Source organism: Psammomys obesus, unplaced genomic scaffold (genome assembly GCF_907164565.1).
Source record: "Psammomys obesus unplaced genomic scaffold, mPsaObe1.curated_primary_1811, whole genome shotgun sequence".
Lineage (NCBI taxonomy): Eukaryota > Metazoa > Chordata > Mammalia > Rodentia > Muridae > Psammomys > Psammomys obesus.
This window is the reverse complement of record NW_026593982.1, coordinates 1,523,663-1,540,263: the sequence shown is the minus strand read 5'-3', so window position 1 is coordinate 1,540,263 and position 16,601 is coordinate 1,523,663. Positions and strand designations below refer to the sequence as shown.

At 47.7% G+C, this 16,601-nt stretch overlaps 1 protein-coding gene across 3 annotated transcripts in view; it reads right to left on the bottom strand.

Annotated features, from left to right (window-relative positions):
• Positions 1-16,030, bottom strand: part of Fbxo41 (F-box protein 41) — a 31,643-nt gene extending 15,613 nt beyond the window's left edge. Inside the window, exons 1-2 of one of the 3 annotated variants that reach the window (XM_055617638.1) lie at positions 15,732-16,030; positions 13,454-13,553 (exon numbers count right to left, since the gene is read on the bottom strand). The gene's annotated coding sequence lies outside the window, so the exon portion shown is untranslated. Of the gene's footprint in view, positions 1-10,367; positions 10,491-13,260; positions 13,333-13,453; positions 13,554-15,731 lie in introns of those variants that run through there. The other 2 variants (XM_055617640.1, XM_055617639.1) reach the window with 2 other exon arrangements.
• Between the last annotated feature and the right edge of the window lie 571 nt (positions 16,031-16,601).

Sequence of the window (16,601 nt, the reverse complement as noted above, 5' to 3'; positions counted from 1 at the left end):
CAGGAAGGAACCTTGTGTGCTGTTGAGAATGTTCTGCAGCTTGATCGGGGTTGTGTTTATATATGCCTGTGTGGGTACAGCATAAAGGCACGTACAGGAACCCTGGGGCTATGTGCCCTAGCTCCTGTGTGAGATCTGAGGTCGTCTTCGAACAGACGAGTAATTTTCATCATGTAGACTGCACCACTGTAACTAAGCTGGAGGAACCAATATGCTTGCCCAGCTGTGATGATGTAGAAGGTGCTGTCCGCATGCCCACCATTCCACTGAAGGCCCACCAAAGGCACTGAAGGCCCTTTCCTCAAACTTGGATAAAGTGTGTCACTATGGAGGCAGGCTTTGAGGTCTTACTTGCTCCAGCTAAGCTCAGTGTGACACAGTCTCTGCCTGCTGCCTGTGGATCAAGATGTAGAGTTCTTAGCTCTGTCTCCAGCACCATGTCTTCCTGCAAGCTGTCACATTTCCCGCCATGGCAATAATGCACTAAGCCTCTGAAATAAAGCCAGCCCCAATAAAATGTTTTCCTTCATGAGTTGCAGTGGTTTTGGTGTCTCTTCACAGCAATAAAACCCTAAGGAAGACAGTGGGTTTTCCTCTGAGTTTTGTGACTTTCCTTGCTTAATTGATTCCAGCTTTTTTGTGGAGTAACCTACTGCCTCTCTGCTCCCACCAACTCAAACCTTAAACCTGCTATCAGCTCCACCTCTCTATCCTGATGGGTTCCAGACTCCTGCTTGCCTTCTGCCATTTCCTCATGGATATAGAGAGACATCCCACGGCCACCCAGCACCTAGCCACTGCCTTGGGATTTTGGGGATTCTGCCTTCCTTTCCCACTTTTCATCTACCCATGATGGGCTAGAGCATGTGATTCCTCTTTCTTGCTTACAATGGGATTTCCCTTTTTAAATAATAGATCCTGTGGTAGTTAGTGGCTGTTTCCCTTTTACATTTAATCCATTTATTTGGGGTGGAGTCGGTCATCATGCCATGGCATATGTGTGGAGGTGAGAAGTCAACCTGTGGGAGTCAGTTCTTTCCTCCACTATGTGGGATACAGGATCAAGCCTGGGTTGTCAGGCTTGGTGGCAATGTTCTTCACCTGCTGTGTACCTGAGCCATCTCCCTGGCCCCATGATGGCTAGTGTTAACTGTCTCCTTCACAGAACCTAGAATCATCTGGGAAATGGGCCATTGAGGAATTCTGATTTCAGTTGTTGAAGTGGAAGACTGCCCATTGTGGGTGAGACATCAGTCTCCGACTGGGATCCTCAACCATGCATGGAGAAAGAACTGAACAGCAGCCTGCCTTTAGTCCCCTCTATTTCCTGATCCTGCATGCAACCAGCTGCTTTAGGCTCCTGCTACCCTGACTTCCCTGCCGTGATGGCTGGTACCTTGAACTTGGGAGCTAAAATAAACCCTTTCTCCCTTGTTTTTGTTATGAAGACTGGAGAGGGTCCTTCTGCCTGAGGCCAGTAACCTAATATGGCCAAAAGGTAATGAAGAGTCAGTTCTTAGCTTTAAACTAAAATGAACTCAAGCAAACAGAGGCGGCAGGAAACTCAGAAGGAGGGCAGTCTGGGGCCTGCCTACTCTTGACTCCTCCCACCCTCCTGTGTCCTCTCCATAGAAACATCCATTATAAGCAAGGTGGAGTTTTTTTGGAGGCGCTGCAGCTTGAATAGGAAGAAGCCAAGGAGTTAGTGGCCTGCATGGCTCCATGGCAGGGGCCCTGGCTTGATGGAGCCCTCCTCCCAAGCCTGGGCTCCAGCAATGGGCAGCACAGGGTGTCTGTTGCTAAGAGACAACTCCCATTCCTCATCCCCACCACCACCAGGGAATTCATTCTGAAATTACAAGATCCAGTAAGGTCTCCGGCCTTGGGTAAACAAACACTCTGTGGATAAAGGAGGTAAGATGATGGAAAGCTCATCAGAGGATAAAGGCTGATAGATTCCTCGAAAAGCCTGGAAAACAAAAGTTACCCCTCAGATTGTTCCCTCTCCGCCCCTAAAGAGGCACTCTTCGGCCTCCTCTCACAAGGATAGAGAGTGCATGGATGCAAGGATGGGCTGAGGAGGTCAGAGCATCCTTGTTGCTAGTCAGAGGCATGGGCTGTGAACTAGGTGTTTTCCTCCCTCCCCCTCTTCAGCTGGGTAGTTCTTTCTTTCAGCTATCCAGTTTTCTCTCCATCAGTCTACTCTGGCCACAGATGGCAAGACCCCGAAGACTAGATTACTCCTTAATCAAACACAACACAATATTCTACTGAGGCTGGATGTGTCACAGGATGAGAATACGGGCTCGCTTCTTTTGGAGACAGGACAACCCCAGTTTTAAGTTTGTGATGGATGGCGGCATCAGGAAAACAGTCTAAATGGTTGAATAGTTAAATGGAAAGTCCTGTGTTTACTAAACTGCTCCTCTGTTGTGATACCCAGATCTGGTTTGTTGCACTCCCAGTTTTCTCTTACAGAGCTGTTTCCCGCCCTCTCTAAGTGGGCAGAGCACACCTGAGCCCCTGCCTCCCGGGAAGCATGTGTCTGCACTGTCAGAGACCTGGCAGTCTGGAGAGAAATAAACAAGGCTCCTGCTTCTGGTCAACATGTACCCCAGGACCTGTGTACAGCTGTCGGGACAGGAACCTGGTGCTTCTAGTGGTCTTTGTTTTCTCTGAGGGACAGAAGAAAAGGACTTGTGGTATCACTTGAAAAGTGACAGCTAAATGCACCCAAAGCTTCTGCTCAGTGCATAGGTCTTGTTGCTGTATGTGACATGTGTGACTTCTGCCAGCTCCTGAGTGCCACAGCATTCAGGTGACTGCAGGCTGTGTGCTGTGACGTGTGTGGAGGTCAGAGGACAACTTTAGGGTTGGTCCCTGCCTTTCCAGTTTCTTTTTCTATTTTGTGTGCACATGGAAAGCCTAAGCTAATACTAATACCATCTCCTTGGTCATCATCCCTTCCTCTTCACTGAGGTGGCATCTCTCAGTCCAACCCAGAGCTCACAGATATGGCTAGTCCTGCCTGCCAGCCTGCTCTGGGGAATCCCGTGTCTCTGCCTTCTGGAGCTGGAGTTCCAGGCAGGCCACCATGGCCACCTGGCATTTCTGTGGGGGATCCAAACTTCAGTCCTCACACCTGTGTGGCAGGTCTATGCTTTGTTTTTGTGGCTGTGGAAGATAGCTAGCTGATCTGAGAGCTTCTGGACAGTTCTGCCTCCACCTCCCACTTCACAGTAAGAATGCTGGGATTACAGATTTGTATAATGGCATCCAGTGTTGACACAGGTTCTTAGGATGAAACTCAGGTTTTCCGGCTTGCTTGAAGAGGCCTTTAACCCAGTAAGCAGTCTCTCCAGTTTACATATTGTATTTTTCAAATGACTCATTTGAACACAGTGCCAGACTCCAGTAATGAAACTCTTGCTGAATTCAGTGACCCACGGTGTCAAAAACACATTCCAAAGATTCGGAACTCCCACCCAACTCCCAGCAGCCTGGTTTCCTTCAGTGTTGCCACCCTTTCCCAGCTACACCTCTGGCCATCTTGGTTTTTCTCTCTTAAGGATGCTTTCAGCCCAAACATCCTTCCATGCTTTCTGCTCTTCCAGGCCAAGGCCTCCTCACAGCTGGGCTACAGAGCTACCCTTCAGTCTCAGAGCTCTCTTCATCATGTAAGGACATGAGCCCTTTTCTTTCCCCTTTTTAAGTTATTGTTATTTTTTGAGGCAGGTATCACTCTGCGGCCCGGGCTGAGCTGGCCTGCTACCTGTGCTCTCCCTGCACCATTTGTCTAGAGTGCTGGGACTCTAGGCATTTGCTTCCACACGCAGCTCCAGACCTCATCTCTCTGTTTAAAACCCATTCCATGGCCCCCCACTGCCTACCCACCACAGCCAGGTTCAGCTTCCAGTCTGGCCTCTACATGTTCTTCCAAACTTGAAAGGAAAAACTGACCTGTAAAGAAATACCTAGGTGAGTTTCTTTGATTGCAGTGTTTGGCCACTTCCCTGCCACTTCTCAGTCATCTATGTCTCATCAGTTATCTGACTTTACACTATGTTACTTTTGGGGTCATCTAAAAAATTAAACTATTTATTTATTTATTGTGCGTGTGCTGGGAGGTGTGCACACCTGTCCACATGGAGGTCAGAGGAGGATTTGTGGAAGACAGTTCTCACCTTCCACATGTGAGTTCTGAGTACTGAACTCAAGACTGTCAGGGTTAACAGCAAGTGCTCTTACCTACTGAGCTGTCTCTCCCAATCTAGTTTCTTAAGACAGGGTCTTACCATATAGCCCAGGCTGGCCTGCATTCACCACATAGCTCAGGCTGGTCTCAAACTAGCCACAATCCTCCTGCCTCAGCCTTACAAGTGCTGGAATTATAGGCACGTTACCACGCCTGACCCAATTATGCTCAGTTTTCCACTGAACATTCCTATTTCCTTATTGATCTGCAAAGGCTTTTTATAGTATTGATCTCTTGTCCCTTATGTACTGCGAATGTTTTTGCTCAAGTATGTTGATTGGCTTTTACTTTGTTTTTTATTGATATGTTGAAAGTACACCTCAGTAAAACTTTACTGATTTCTGATTTTGCTTAGGAAGTCTGTTCCCACCCAAAAGCTGTTAGCAATTATGCATGTGTTCTTTTAGTGCTTAGAGCTTTGTTTTCTTCCAAGAAAATTTTAAATTTTTACAATTGACTTTACATGTATGAGTATTTTGTCTGCAGTTACGTCTCTACACTACCTGTGTGCCTGGTGCCTACAGCGGCCAGAACAGGGTGTTAGATGATCTCCTAGTACTGCAGACAGATGTGGCTCATCACACGGGCGCTGGCAATAGAATCCAGGTCCTCGGAAAGAACACTTGGTGCTCTCTGTTTCTGAACCATCTTGCCAGCCCCCAGAATATCATTTATAGAAGAGTTTTAAACAAATAACTCTGCTGACAGCTGGAAGAGCGCAAATACGCCAGGCTGTGTGTGTCTCTCTTTCACATTTAGACTTTTTTTTCACATTTAGAACCATCAAGAAATTTTTTTTGTCTCCCTTAAAAAAAAAGATTGATTTCATTTTAACTTATGTGTTTGTGTAGGTATAAGCATGAGAGTGCAGGTATCCAGGGAGACCAGGAGAGGGTCAGACCCTCCGAAGCTGGAGTTAAACAGGTGGTTGTGAGCTGCCCCACATGGGTGCTGGGAACCAAACTCTGGTTCTCTGGAAGGTCAGCAAGCACTCTTAACTGATGAGCCCTCTCTGCAGACCCTCTTTTTCAGGGGGAGAGGCTCAAGACAAGGTTTCTCTGTATGTAGCTCCCTTCTTTTCTCATTAATCTCATGTAGACAACTGACTCATTAGTTCCAGACCTCCCTGTCTCCATTTCCAAAGTGCTAAGATTCTATGCCACATCCAATTTAACTAGCTAACCTCCTTTCTTCCTTCATTTTAAACAAATATTTGGTAATTAATGTTGAAGAATAGCTTAGTTGGTAAAGCATATGTCTTGCATACATAAGCCCTAGATTCAATTCCCAGTACCATACACGAAAGTCTAAGGTCATTAAACACTTAGTAATTATGCCAATATCACTGTCCTTTAAGCATACTAAATTTTAAAAAGTAGCCAATAAAAGTAAATTTAAAATGGCATCTAGGGCTAGGTGTGGTGGTACCACCTGTAATCCCAGCAGTCTAAGAGGCAGAGGCAGGCAGATTGCTCTGAGTTTGAGACAAGCCTGGTCTACAAAGTGAGTCCAGGATAGCCGAGGCTACACAGAGAAACCCTGTCTCAAAAAAAAAAAATGGCTTTTAGGGGCTAGAGAGATGGCTCAGAGGTTAAAAGTCCTTGCTGCTCTTTCAAAGGTCATTTGTTTGATTCCTAGCAACCACATGGTGGCTCATAACCATCTATAATGAGATCTGTATTCTCTTCTGCTGTGTAGGTATATGTGCAGGAAGAATACTATACATAATAAATATTTTAAAAATGGCTTCTAGAAAACACCAAATATATATATATATTTGACTCTATAAGTATATATTTATATTAAATATATGTATATATATATATATATATATATAGAGAGAGAGAGAGAGAGAGAGAACACATATACAACACTATAATGAGAAGAGTGATGTGGTTGGCATGCAAATACTTTTTTTCCAATTATGAAAATACTACTAGGTACAACACTTGGCCCCAAATCTTGAAAATCTGAATGAGCTAAATATTTTATAGGAAAATATAAGACATGAATCTGACTCAAGAAGAAACTCAAGACCTTGAGCCAGGCATGGTGGTACATGCCTTTTATCTACCACTCCCACTACTCAGGGAGCAGAGGCGGGTAATCTCTGTGAGTGAGTTGGAGTGCAGCTTGGTTTACAGAGAATTTCAGTACCACTAGGGCTGTTAACACAGAGAAACCCTGTCTCAAAAAACAAACAAACAAAAAACAAGGAAAATAAAATAGAAGACCCAAATAGATTCATTATAACAAGATGGAGGACGCTCACCATTGTGGACTAGTTTCCTCTGAGATTGAAAGAGCCTGTATTTGGGGTAGGCTTTAAACTTGACCATGAACAACTCAGAATAGCTCCAGGAAGTCCCTGAAACTGACCAGATTCACTAGGCCGCTCCCTCCAAAGAGTAAACAATAAAGACTGCTGAGTCACTCTCAGACAAGCCAAGAGGAAGAGATTTAAGAGACCTCAACAGCTGCTTGGAAGAAGCAAAAAAAAATAAAAATAAAAGAAAGCTTAACTGTTTTTAAGATGTTTACAGTATCTTAGGAGACTGTAACTTGAGCTGCCTGAAGCTGTGTAGCAGACTCCAGTTTCCCAGCTTTTGTGAGCTGTCATCCATACTGGGGTGGGCCTTGGTAAAGCAGAGTTTTTGAGTCATTTCTGTCTTTTAAGTCCCCTCTCATCCAAGTCCAATAAAACTCATTGGTCACCAAGTTGAATTTTGGTGGTATCCATACTTTGATGTGTTGCTGGCTCCCTATCTGGAGTGAGTAGTGTTTTGTCACTTAACAGTGAGCCTGGAGATTCCAACTTCACATACACAGCTGGAGGGGAGCAGGGTTGTTCTGTGTACCTGTCTGTCCCAGCTAAGTGCAGCAACTTCCTATATGTGGTTCTGTCTCTCTGTTCCCACTTTTGAAGAACACTTTTTCACCTTCCTACTAGCCAGGCTCCAAGAAATCAGGGAGGGAGAAACAGACCCATGAGTGAGCACCAAGGTGGATAAGAAGTGTGGCTATTGATAACCCATTAGCTCTTTACCCCAGCACACCTCACAGCTGCCTTCTATCCACTGCACTTGAGAGATGACTATGACTTGCTCTTGGGAACAGTCCTGTCTGGATTTGGACACCTCCTCATGAGCATAAAGCTTTCTCTGAATGCAACCCAGATGATGAAGAATTAGCAGGATGGCTCATACTTAAGTGCTAGCTGGGCAAGTATGAAAAACCAGAGTCCAGATTACCAGAAACCCACACAAATGCCTAATGGACATGGCAGCCTGCCTGTAACTCCAGCATCAGAAAGCAGAGACAGGGGTTTCTCCAAGCAAGTTCAACTACAAGACACAGCAAGGCATAATGGAGCTCCAGGTTTGCTTGATAAACTCTGCCTCAATGACTGAGGTGAAGGTAGATGGGGCTGACTCTTAACATCAACTGTGGACCATCCCATGTGTACTCATACAGATGTGAGTGCTACCCATGCAAAAATATACACACATGCACACTCCTCCACACACAAGAAAAAAGGGGGAAAGTAATGGAAGGTAGAGTGTGGGCTGAGAAAAAACCTAGGTTTCATCGTGTATTTTTAGATTACAGTCTGTGTACTCTGAACATGGTGGGAGAAGAGTGCGAGATTCTCATTTGTGTTCTTCTCCCTCCTTAACAACCACTGCAGTCCTGAGACCTGCCCTACCTTCCTGTCATGGCCAGACTGCTTCTCTCATCCAAAATGCCAATTATCAGGGCTCCTTTCTTTCCAAGCTCGGCTTCAAGGTTTTCTTTAGCTAGGATTCTACAGACTGAACTCTCCAGAGGAATTTTATTTATTTATTATTTACTTATTATGTTTAAGACTTATAGGCCCTCCTTACCTCTCCAAACAAGACAACTCAATCCGGTGCTGAGGGTCTCTGGCCACAGTCTCACCTGTTGCTACTGCCAAAAGCATAGCTGATCTTACTTATGGCACCCACTACTTGCAGGACCCTGGCGATTCCTGCAGAGGACATTGTTGTTTTCAACCGCTCCCTCTGCAGTCATGTAGCATCCAGCTTTTTTTGGCGAGCTGCTCCTTCCTACTGCATGTGCTTCTGGCAGGTCTACCGTATTTCTAGTAAGTGGACACAGGACCTAGTCCCACTTCCTTGGTCATAATGACTGCCCTAGGGATGGCTCCATTCCTCACACCAAGCCAGTGACTGGGAAATGGGGGAGTCCTCTTTTCCTTTGGGGATCACATGCTAGGATGAAGCTTTTTGAAGACCTTGTGCAATAGCTACTGAACTACAGGTGAGAAAAGGGATGCCAGTGGCACAGATGGACCCACCACAGAGAGAAAGTCCGTGCATGGAGGAAGAAACATACAATCACCCAACGAAGCAGAACCTAGAGCTGAAGGTGAAGATTAACCTGATGCAGTTATGACCAAGACACATTCATCGTCTCTCTTCATAGGTACAGGTAGTGTTCAGATCTTTTATTGTTTAAAATAATATTGGGGGCTGATAAGATGGCACAGCAGATAAAAGGTGCTTGTCACCAAGCCTGAACCTGAGTTTGAACCCCAGGACCCACATGTGGAGAGAGAGGACTGACTTTATTTTTTTAATGTTATTTATTTTTATTTTATGTGCATTGGTGCTTTACCAGCATGTGTGTCTGTGTGAGGGCGTCGGATCCCCTCGAACTTGAAGAACTGCAGAGAGTTGTCAGCTGCAATGTGATGCTGGGAATTGAACCTGGGTCCTCTGGAAGAGCAGCCAGTGCTCTTAACCACTGAGCCAACTCTATAGCCCCCAAGTGAACTAATGTTCAAGTTGTCCCCTGACCTCCCTATTCTAGGGCCACAGCACATGTATATATGCATGCACACACATGAATAAATGACGTAATTAAAAATAAATTGGACTCGTCACAATAAAACGCTCTCCTCACCTAATCAACCAAAGCCTACACTTTCTCACCTAAGCTGTAGTTAAACATGAATTCATGCTGTGTACACTTGCTGAGTACCTCATCAGTGCCAAGCACTACCCAGGCTTTGTGCTAGGTATGTGGGGGTCACACTGACAGACAAGATCCAGTCCTTTCATCCAAGTAGCTGGTGATCTCCTGAGGCAAGCTTGTGTAGAAGATGATATGGTAAAAAGAGTATGATGATGAACAGAGCCTCTTTGGTCAAGAACACACACACAGCTCTTGCAGAGGACCCAATTCAGGCAGCTCATAATCACGCCTAACTGTGGTTCCAGAGGCTCTACTGATCTCTCTGACCTGAAGACATCCACACAACTAAAAGAGTTGGGTGTAGTGGTACATACCTTTAATCCCAGCATTTGGGAGACAGAGGCAGCCTGATTTACAAGATCCAGGCCAGTCAGGGTGACAGAGTAAGACGCTGACTCGGAAAAAAAAAACCAAAACAAAACAAAAAACAAACAAACAAACAGAAGAAGACCTGAATTCAATTCTCAGCACCCACATGGAGGCTCACAACCATCTGTAAGTCTAGTTCCAGAAGCATCTGAAGCGTGCTTTTGGCCTCCACAGGCAGCAGGCACACATGTAGTGCTTACATACACACAGGCATGTAGGCAAAACACTTAATATACTTTCACACTTTAGTAATAGTAATAGTAATACTAATGGTAATAGTAATACAAAGTAGAAGAAAGTCATTTGTACCTATTTTGCAGCAAAAAAAAAAAAAATGCATTTTTGAGGACACTAAGGTAGCTCGGTATTTGCCACAATCCCGGTAACCAGAGTCCTCAGGGTGGGAAGATAAAATGGACTCCCACAAGTTGTCCATATGCACATCCAGTTGTGGGCAGCCACACACAAAACACATGAGTAAAATTATTAAATATTAAATTTACATTACTGGCCAGATACAGTGTCAATGCTTGTAACCCCAGGAGTTTCAGGTGAAAGGCAGGAGGATCAGAAGTTTAAAGTCATTCACAACTACAAAGCAAGTTTGAGACCAGCGGAAGCTACATAAAAACATGTCTCAAAAATGTTTTAACTGAAGCATTTTTAAAAATTAGGCTTACTTCTTTCTATTTTGTGTGTATGGGTGTTTTGCCTGAATACGTACCATTGCACCATGTGTGGGAAGTATCCTTGGAGGCCAGAAGAGGGCATCGGATCCCTGGACCTAGAGTTACGGATGTTTGTGAGCTGCCATGTGGGTAAGTGCTGGGAACCAGACCTGAGTCTTCTGCAAGAGCAATAAGCATTCTTAACCATTTAGCGATCTCTCTAGCCCCAAACTTACACATTTTCTTAAAAATGATAATGGAGAAAAAAGCTTAGGGTGGTAACAAGAAGAAAGAAGAGAAGGAGGCGGACGGGAAGATGGAACCTCCAAGAGACAGCGGACAGAGGAGGATCAAAGAATTGTCGAGAACCAACAGCAGGAACAGGAGTCCAGGCAGGGAACCTGGGGAGGAATGGATGCACTCTGGAAGGAGTGGGCAAGCCCACATTGGACTGGAGCAGAGGAGGGCCCACTGGGGACTGCTGAGAGGGCTGTTTTAATGAGCCTGGCTGTTATGTGCTGAGGTATGTGTAAGGCAAGGCACAAAGTGGACATAAGCTTCCTGTGCTGGGAAGGAGGCAGTGCGGGAGAATCCAGGAGCATTTTTTAAGATAGGAGACAATGGACATCTTAAGAGATGACCTTCTTCCACAGGTCACAGATACACATAATGCCTTGCGCCTGAAACTGAGCTAAGGATCCCTTCCTTCCTTGTCTCCTCCCCTCTCCCGCCTTTTAAACGCAAAGTGAATTTAAAAGAAATCAGTAAAGAATGAAATGGGTTCTCTGGGCAGTGGTGGTGCATGCCTTTATTCCTAGCACTCAGGAGGCCTAGGTAGGTAGATCTTTGTGAGTTTGAGTCCAGCCTGGTCTACAAAGTTTGTTCCAGGACAGCTAGGGTTACACAGAAAAACCCTGTCTCGAAAAGCAAACAAGAAAGGGGTGATAGAAAGACCTAGAGGGGAAAGGAGCTCCATAAGACCAAGAGAGCCAAAGTGGGGGGGGGGGGGCTACAGAGGTGCTCTAACCAAGTGGATTCCCTAGTAAGGGGCACAGGGGCTGTCTCTGACCTGGACTCTGTGGCCAGCTCTTTGATCACCTCTCCCTTGGGGGTGCAGCCTTGCCAGGCCACAGAGGAAGACAATGCAGCCAGTCCTGATGAGACCTGATAGGCTGGAGTCAAGAGAACCTCCCCTCAGTGGACTAGGAGAGGAGCATAGGGGGAGAAGAGGGAAGGAGGGTGGGAGGAGATGAGGAAGGAGGCTACAGCTGGGATATAAAGGGAATAAATTGTAATAAGTAATAAATAAATATTTTTTTAAAAAGATGAACAAGAAAAAGATTGAAATGGGTTCTTTTTCAATATTGGTAGCTAAAACCTTAAAGTAATTAACACTAAACTCTGAATACCATTGTACACACTATAAAACCTGCCTTTCTTAACAGTTCCCAACTTAACTAAGAGCCTTGTTGTCTGTTCAGCACCCTGGACAGCGACTCACCTAGGGGCTGCAATCGCTATCAGAAAGGTCGACCTTCTTCCTTTTCCAATAGACACCGCCACAGTTCAGATCTCTACCCTCATCTATGGGGGTTGTAAGTAACCCATCCTACAGTGCTCATGACCTCTGAAGCTTTTTGCCCTATCAGCCCAGATACGTATGTCACTGATGATGTCAAATAGGGGCTGTGGAGAAGTGCACAGAAAAAGTTCACTGTGGCAGTGTGCATTTATTGTCCCAGAACTGGGAAGGCAGAGACAAGAGGTTCCCTGTAACTCAGTGGCCACCCAGCCTAGCCATACTAGTGAGCCCCAGGCTCAGTGAGAGATCCTGTCTGCTGAAAAAAAAAATTAGGTGAAGAAAACATTAACACATATACATGTGCACACACATACACCAAAGAGTAAGTAAAATAGTCTCTGAAGAACGGCCTTCTCTCCTTTCTTTGAGATTTGTGCTTATGCAGCCCAGGCTGGTATCAAACTTGCCGTGAAGCCAAGGATGCTCTGAACTTCTGATCCTTCTGCCTCCACCTCTGAGTGCTGGGAAAATCGTAGCAATGAAACTCAGGATTTGTTGTGTACTAGGCAAGCGTTGAACAAACTGAGCTATATCCCCAGCCCCTCTGCTTGGAGGTGAAGTACACCTGCCACACCTATCTTTAAGGGTGGCTGAATCTGACCAGCTCTTGGCTTTGCAGGCACCAGCTTTTGTCTCTGCTCCTTTCCACACAAATTGCCAGTGAGCCCCATGAGGGTTCTACTCCATTGGGAAGCACTGGGCTGTCATACCTTCATCTAGGCTCATGCTGGTCTCCATTCTTGGGACTTTGTTTTGCAGATCCAGCTCAAATGCCACTTTTTCCATAAACCTTTCCCTGACACCCTCTTCCACCTCAAGTCCCCTCACAGCACAGTCCTCCCTTACTATAAACTCTCAAAGACAGGTCCCACAAGCTGGGATCATCAATACGCACAAAAGCTGGACCCCCTCCTTACTTATACACTACAGGCAGCAACACTGCAAACGGCTATCTTCACAGTGTCCGCCAGTACCCTACCAGAGGAATCACCAAATCGCGGGTAAGTTAAAGTTCAAGCAGCCGAAGCAATTTTCTAAAATGCTTTTTGGGAAAGATTTGTTTTTGTTTTAGGTGTGTGAGTGTTCTGCCTACATGTATGTACATGCTCCATCTAAAATTCTAACCAGAAGAGGGCACCGAATCCCTTAGGGCTAGAGTTTCAGACAGCTCTGAGTCACCATGTAGGTACTGGGAATTGAACCCAGGCCCTCTTCAAGAGTAACAAGTGCTCTCAACTGCTGAGCCATCTCCCCAGTGCCCAACCAAAGTCAGTTTTCAACATTTACCACATGCAACTAGACAAACTGGTTAACTAAATAAATCCAAGAACGACCTTGTAGAGCACAATGGCTCTCCAGTCACTTACAAAGAGGTCAGAGCTCACTGGGTCTTCTCATCCCCACAGTTTGCTCTGGTTGAGCTCTGAGGTTTCATGATCAGCTGCTTTAGTCTATGTCATGTGCCCAGTTCAATGTGCAAAGTCAGGCTCATGCAGGTGCCTGAAGTTTAATAATAAAGCAGAGAACCTATGTCTGAACCAATTATTTTGGGTACATCACCATTCTCACAACAGTGCTCCCAGGGTGGAATGCTTCTGTGCCGGAATGAAGAAGCGAAGGCTCAGATTGGTCAGATCACTTGCCCGTGGCCAGGAAATACCTGTAACAAATTTGCTGCTGTGTGAGGACCTCTGATGAAATCAAGCCTTCTAGTGTCACCCTTAGGTGATCCCCTCCCACTGACTGGACATCAGCAAGCTTCATGCAAGCTGAAGCCAGATAAGTGGTTGACAAGTACATTGACTTGTTCCAAGATGACAAGTGCATCAAGACTTGTCATCCTAGAACATTCCCCCACAGGGAGCTTTGGGACCCAGCTGCTGGATCCCAGTTGTGTAGAATTACCTAAGGCCAAAGTGGAAAGAGACCCTGGGGGCTGAGAGGCCACTTTGAGAGGTTGTGTATGATTCCAAGTGACATCTACACATCCCATAGCCATAGTCACAGGCAACTCACAAGCCATGAAGAATAGTGTCACTGCTAGTGGTTGATACATGCCTAGAATCCTAGCTTCCTAGCTGGCTGGGAGACAGGAGGGCTGCAAGTTTAAGCCCAGTGGTAGATCATTTGCCTAGTATGTGTAAGGTCCTGAGTTCAAGTGTCCTCACTAAAATAAGCAAGCAAACAAATGCTATTCAAAAGTTTCTAAATCCTGTGGCTGCTTGTTATACAGTAGTGAGTCACTAAAACCCTGACAAGCTAGAACTTGAACACAGCACCTCCTGACTGACTCCTGTTCTATGCTATGTTCCTTCTGGCTGAAGAGTGGGATATCCGTACCAATCCTGAAATGTTCATAGGATGATGGACCCATACTGGCACTCAGCGAATAATTGTTAAACATACATAAAGCATTATGAGAGGAAAGAAGGTCTAGGGAACTCAGAGGCAAGAAAACAACCTTCATCACCCCCTTACTCTCCCAGGTACATCTCAGTGTAGGGACAAAAGTCTGTATGTCACAGATCTCTGTCCCCTGTCCAACCAGTGAAATTCAGATCAGGCTAAAGTGGAAAGCTAGCAGTTTGGTTTTTGTGACTTTCCCCATCTGGCCCCCAACTTCCTGCCTGATCTACCCATGGCATCTTCTCTCCCTCTCACTTGGCCTTCAGGGCCCAAGAGCACTTCCCTTCCATGAAAAATACACATGCAGGGAAGAAGCAGGGAAGGCTGGAGTCAAACAAGGGGAAGGAAGGTTTGGGTGGTCTTAGATGGATTTAGAAGCCCAAACCGAAGCTCTAAACCAGGTGTTTTCAAGAGGACTCCACCAGCAGGTGGAGGCATTCTGAGGATGAGGAGGCAGCTGGAGGTGTCCACATTATACCCCATTATGGCCCAGTGGGTGGAGAATAAAGGAATGCCCTGCCTCTAAATCCCCCAACCCTCCTAGGCCGGGGCCTTAGCCCTGCAGCTGTAACTCCAAACTGGGTGCCTGCTGAACAGTCACCCAACCTGGTAAAGACCCATGGGAGTCACCACTGCCAGTCTTCTTCCTGCCCCCCCCCTCCCGCCTTTCTGTTCTAAGCACCCCCTCCTTGTGGTCCTGCAAACATGCACACGCCTCCCAAGGTCACACACACAGGCTCCTGCACCTGGATCCCACACCCGGAAAACCATCTGAGCCCTCACCGCAGGCTCAGCCAAAGGGAGGGGGCAGGCCTCACTCTCCTCCAGACAGGCTGTAAGCAGTGCACACAGGCACAGTATCACACACGCATGCAGAGCGATGGAGTTGAGCCCATACCTCCAAGAGACACTGTCGGCACAATCATTCACGCAGGTAATAGGGTGTGGGGAGGCAGAAACATGCGTGCACACATATGAACACCTCCGGACAGTCACACGTGCACACCGGCACGCACAGACAACCGTACAGGTGCCTAGCCAGGCCTCGGGACCAAGATCCTCCCCCATTCCATCACCAGCAGTTGGAGAGAGCTGGGGTTCCAGGGCACTCCCCCTTCTCCCTCTCCAAGGTCCAGAGTCCCAGCGGGTTTTTTCTGGAGCCCGCCCCCACCCCCCAACAAGGCTCAGGCAGCGACAGGCGGGAGGGGGGAGGGGAAGCCTGGTCTCAAACCCGTTCTGATTTTAATTCCTGAAATTAACCCCTTGGCTGCCTGGAGCCTGCCCTGCCCAAAATCCCTCCCAGTTCTGGCGGCTCCGCGGCCTCAGGAGGGCAATAAGGAAAAAGGCTGGGGAGGAGGGGGCAGCGGCTGAGGTCCTCCCTGCATAGCCTCTCCAAGAGCAGTCCTGCAGCACGCCCCAGACTTGCCCTTACCTTCTCTAGCCCGCGGCAAGGCCGGGCACCGCGGCCCTGGGCTAGGGGCGCAGAGGCACAGACCCCGCGTGCCCGGTCCAGACGCAGGGCCGCCACCGGGCCTCGGATTTCGGTCCCCACTGCAGCTTTGGGTGGCCGCCGCCGCCGCCTCCCGGTTGGGGCGGGGGCGGCCGAGTCCCCCAGCCCGGCGCAGCGGGAGGGGCTCGCGATGCGTTCACGGGCGGGGTGCGCCGGGAGGAGGAGGGGGAGGTAGGAGGGGGCGCTCGGCCCCGGCGCAGCTTGGCGACAGGGAGGGAGGCCGCGGGGAGGTGGGGCGGAGACGGCCCCTCCTCCGGGGCGGGCTCTCCAGCAAGCGGCGAGCGGCAGATGCAGCCAGGAGAGGCTGCGCCCGGACCCCACGTTTCCCGCAGAAGCTGGTGGCTCTGGTGGGGGATGGGCGCTAAGGGGTGGGGTGCTATCTGCTGCCCCACTCCAGGCACCAACCCGAAGGCATTCCTGTGCCTCGAAGCTTCCAGCTGTGGCCTCTGCTGCCCACCTTTAACCAGGGCCTGCCCACCCTAACCCACCCCTCGGGCTTGGCCTGCACGCAGTGAGGAGCAGATCCTGGGATGGGTGGTTCTGGGGACCGAAAAGAGGCTGGCATGGGCACTACGACATACACCACAATTCTTCATGGGCCTCTGGGCTGAGCCCAACTGCAGGTCTTGCACTCAGTGGCTTCAGGTCAGGTGCGTTGTCTTTGGGAAGACTTGGCTGCACAGGGTCACACTGTGTCCTGTTCCTGGACCGAGTATTGCACTTAGGTCCTCTTCTGGACCTACAAATGCAAAGAAGCAGGGAACATAACACTGGTTTGCTCCAGACAAACCC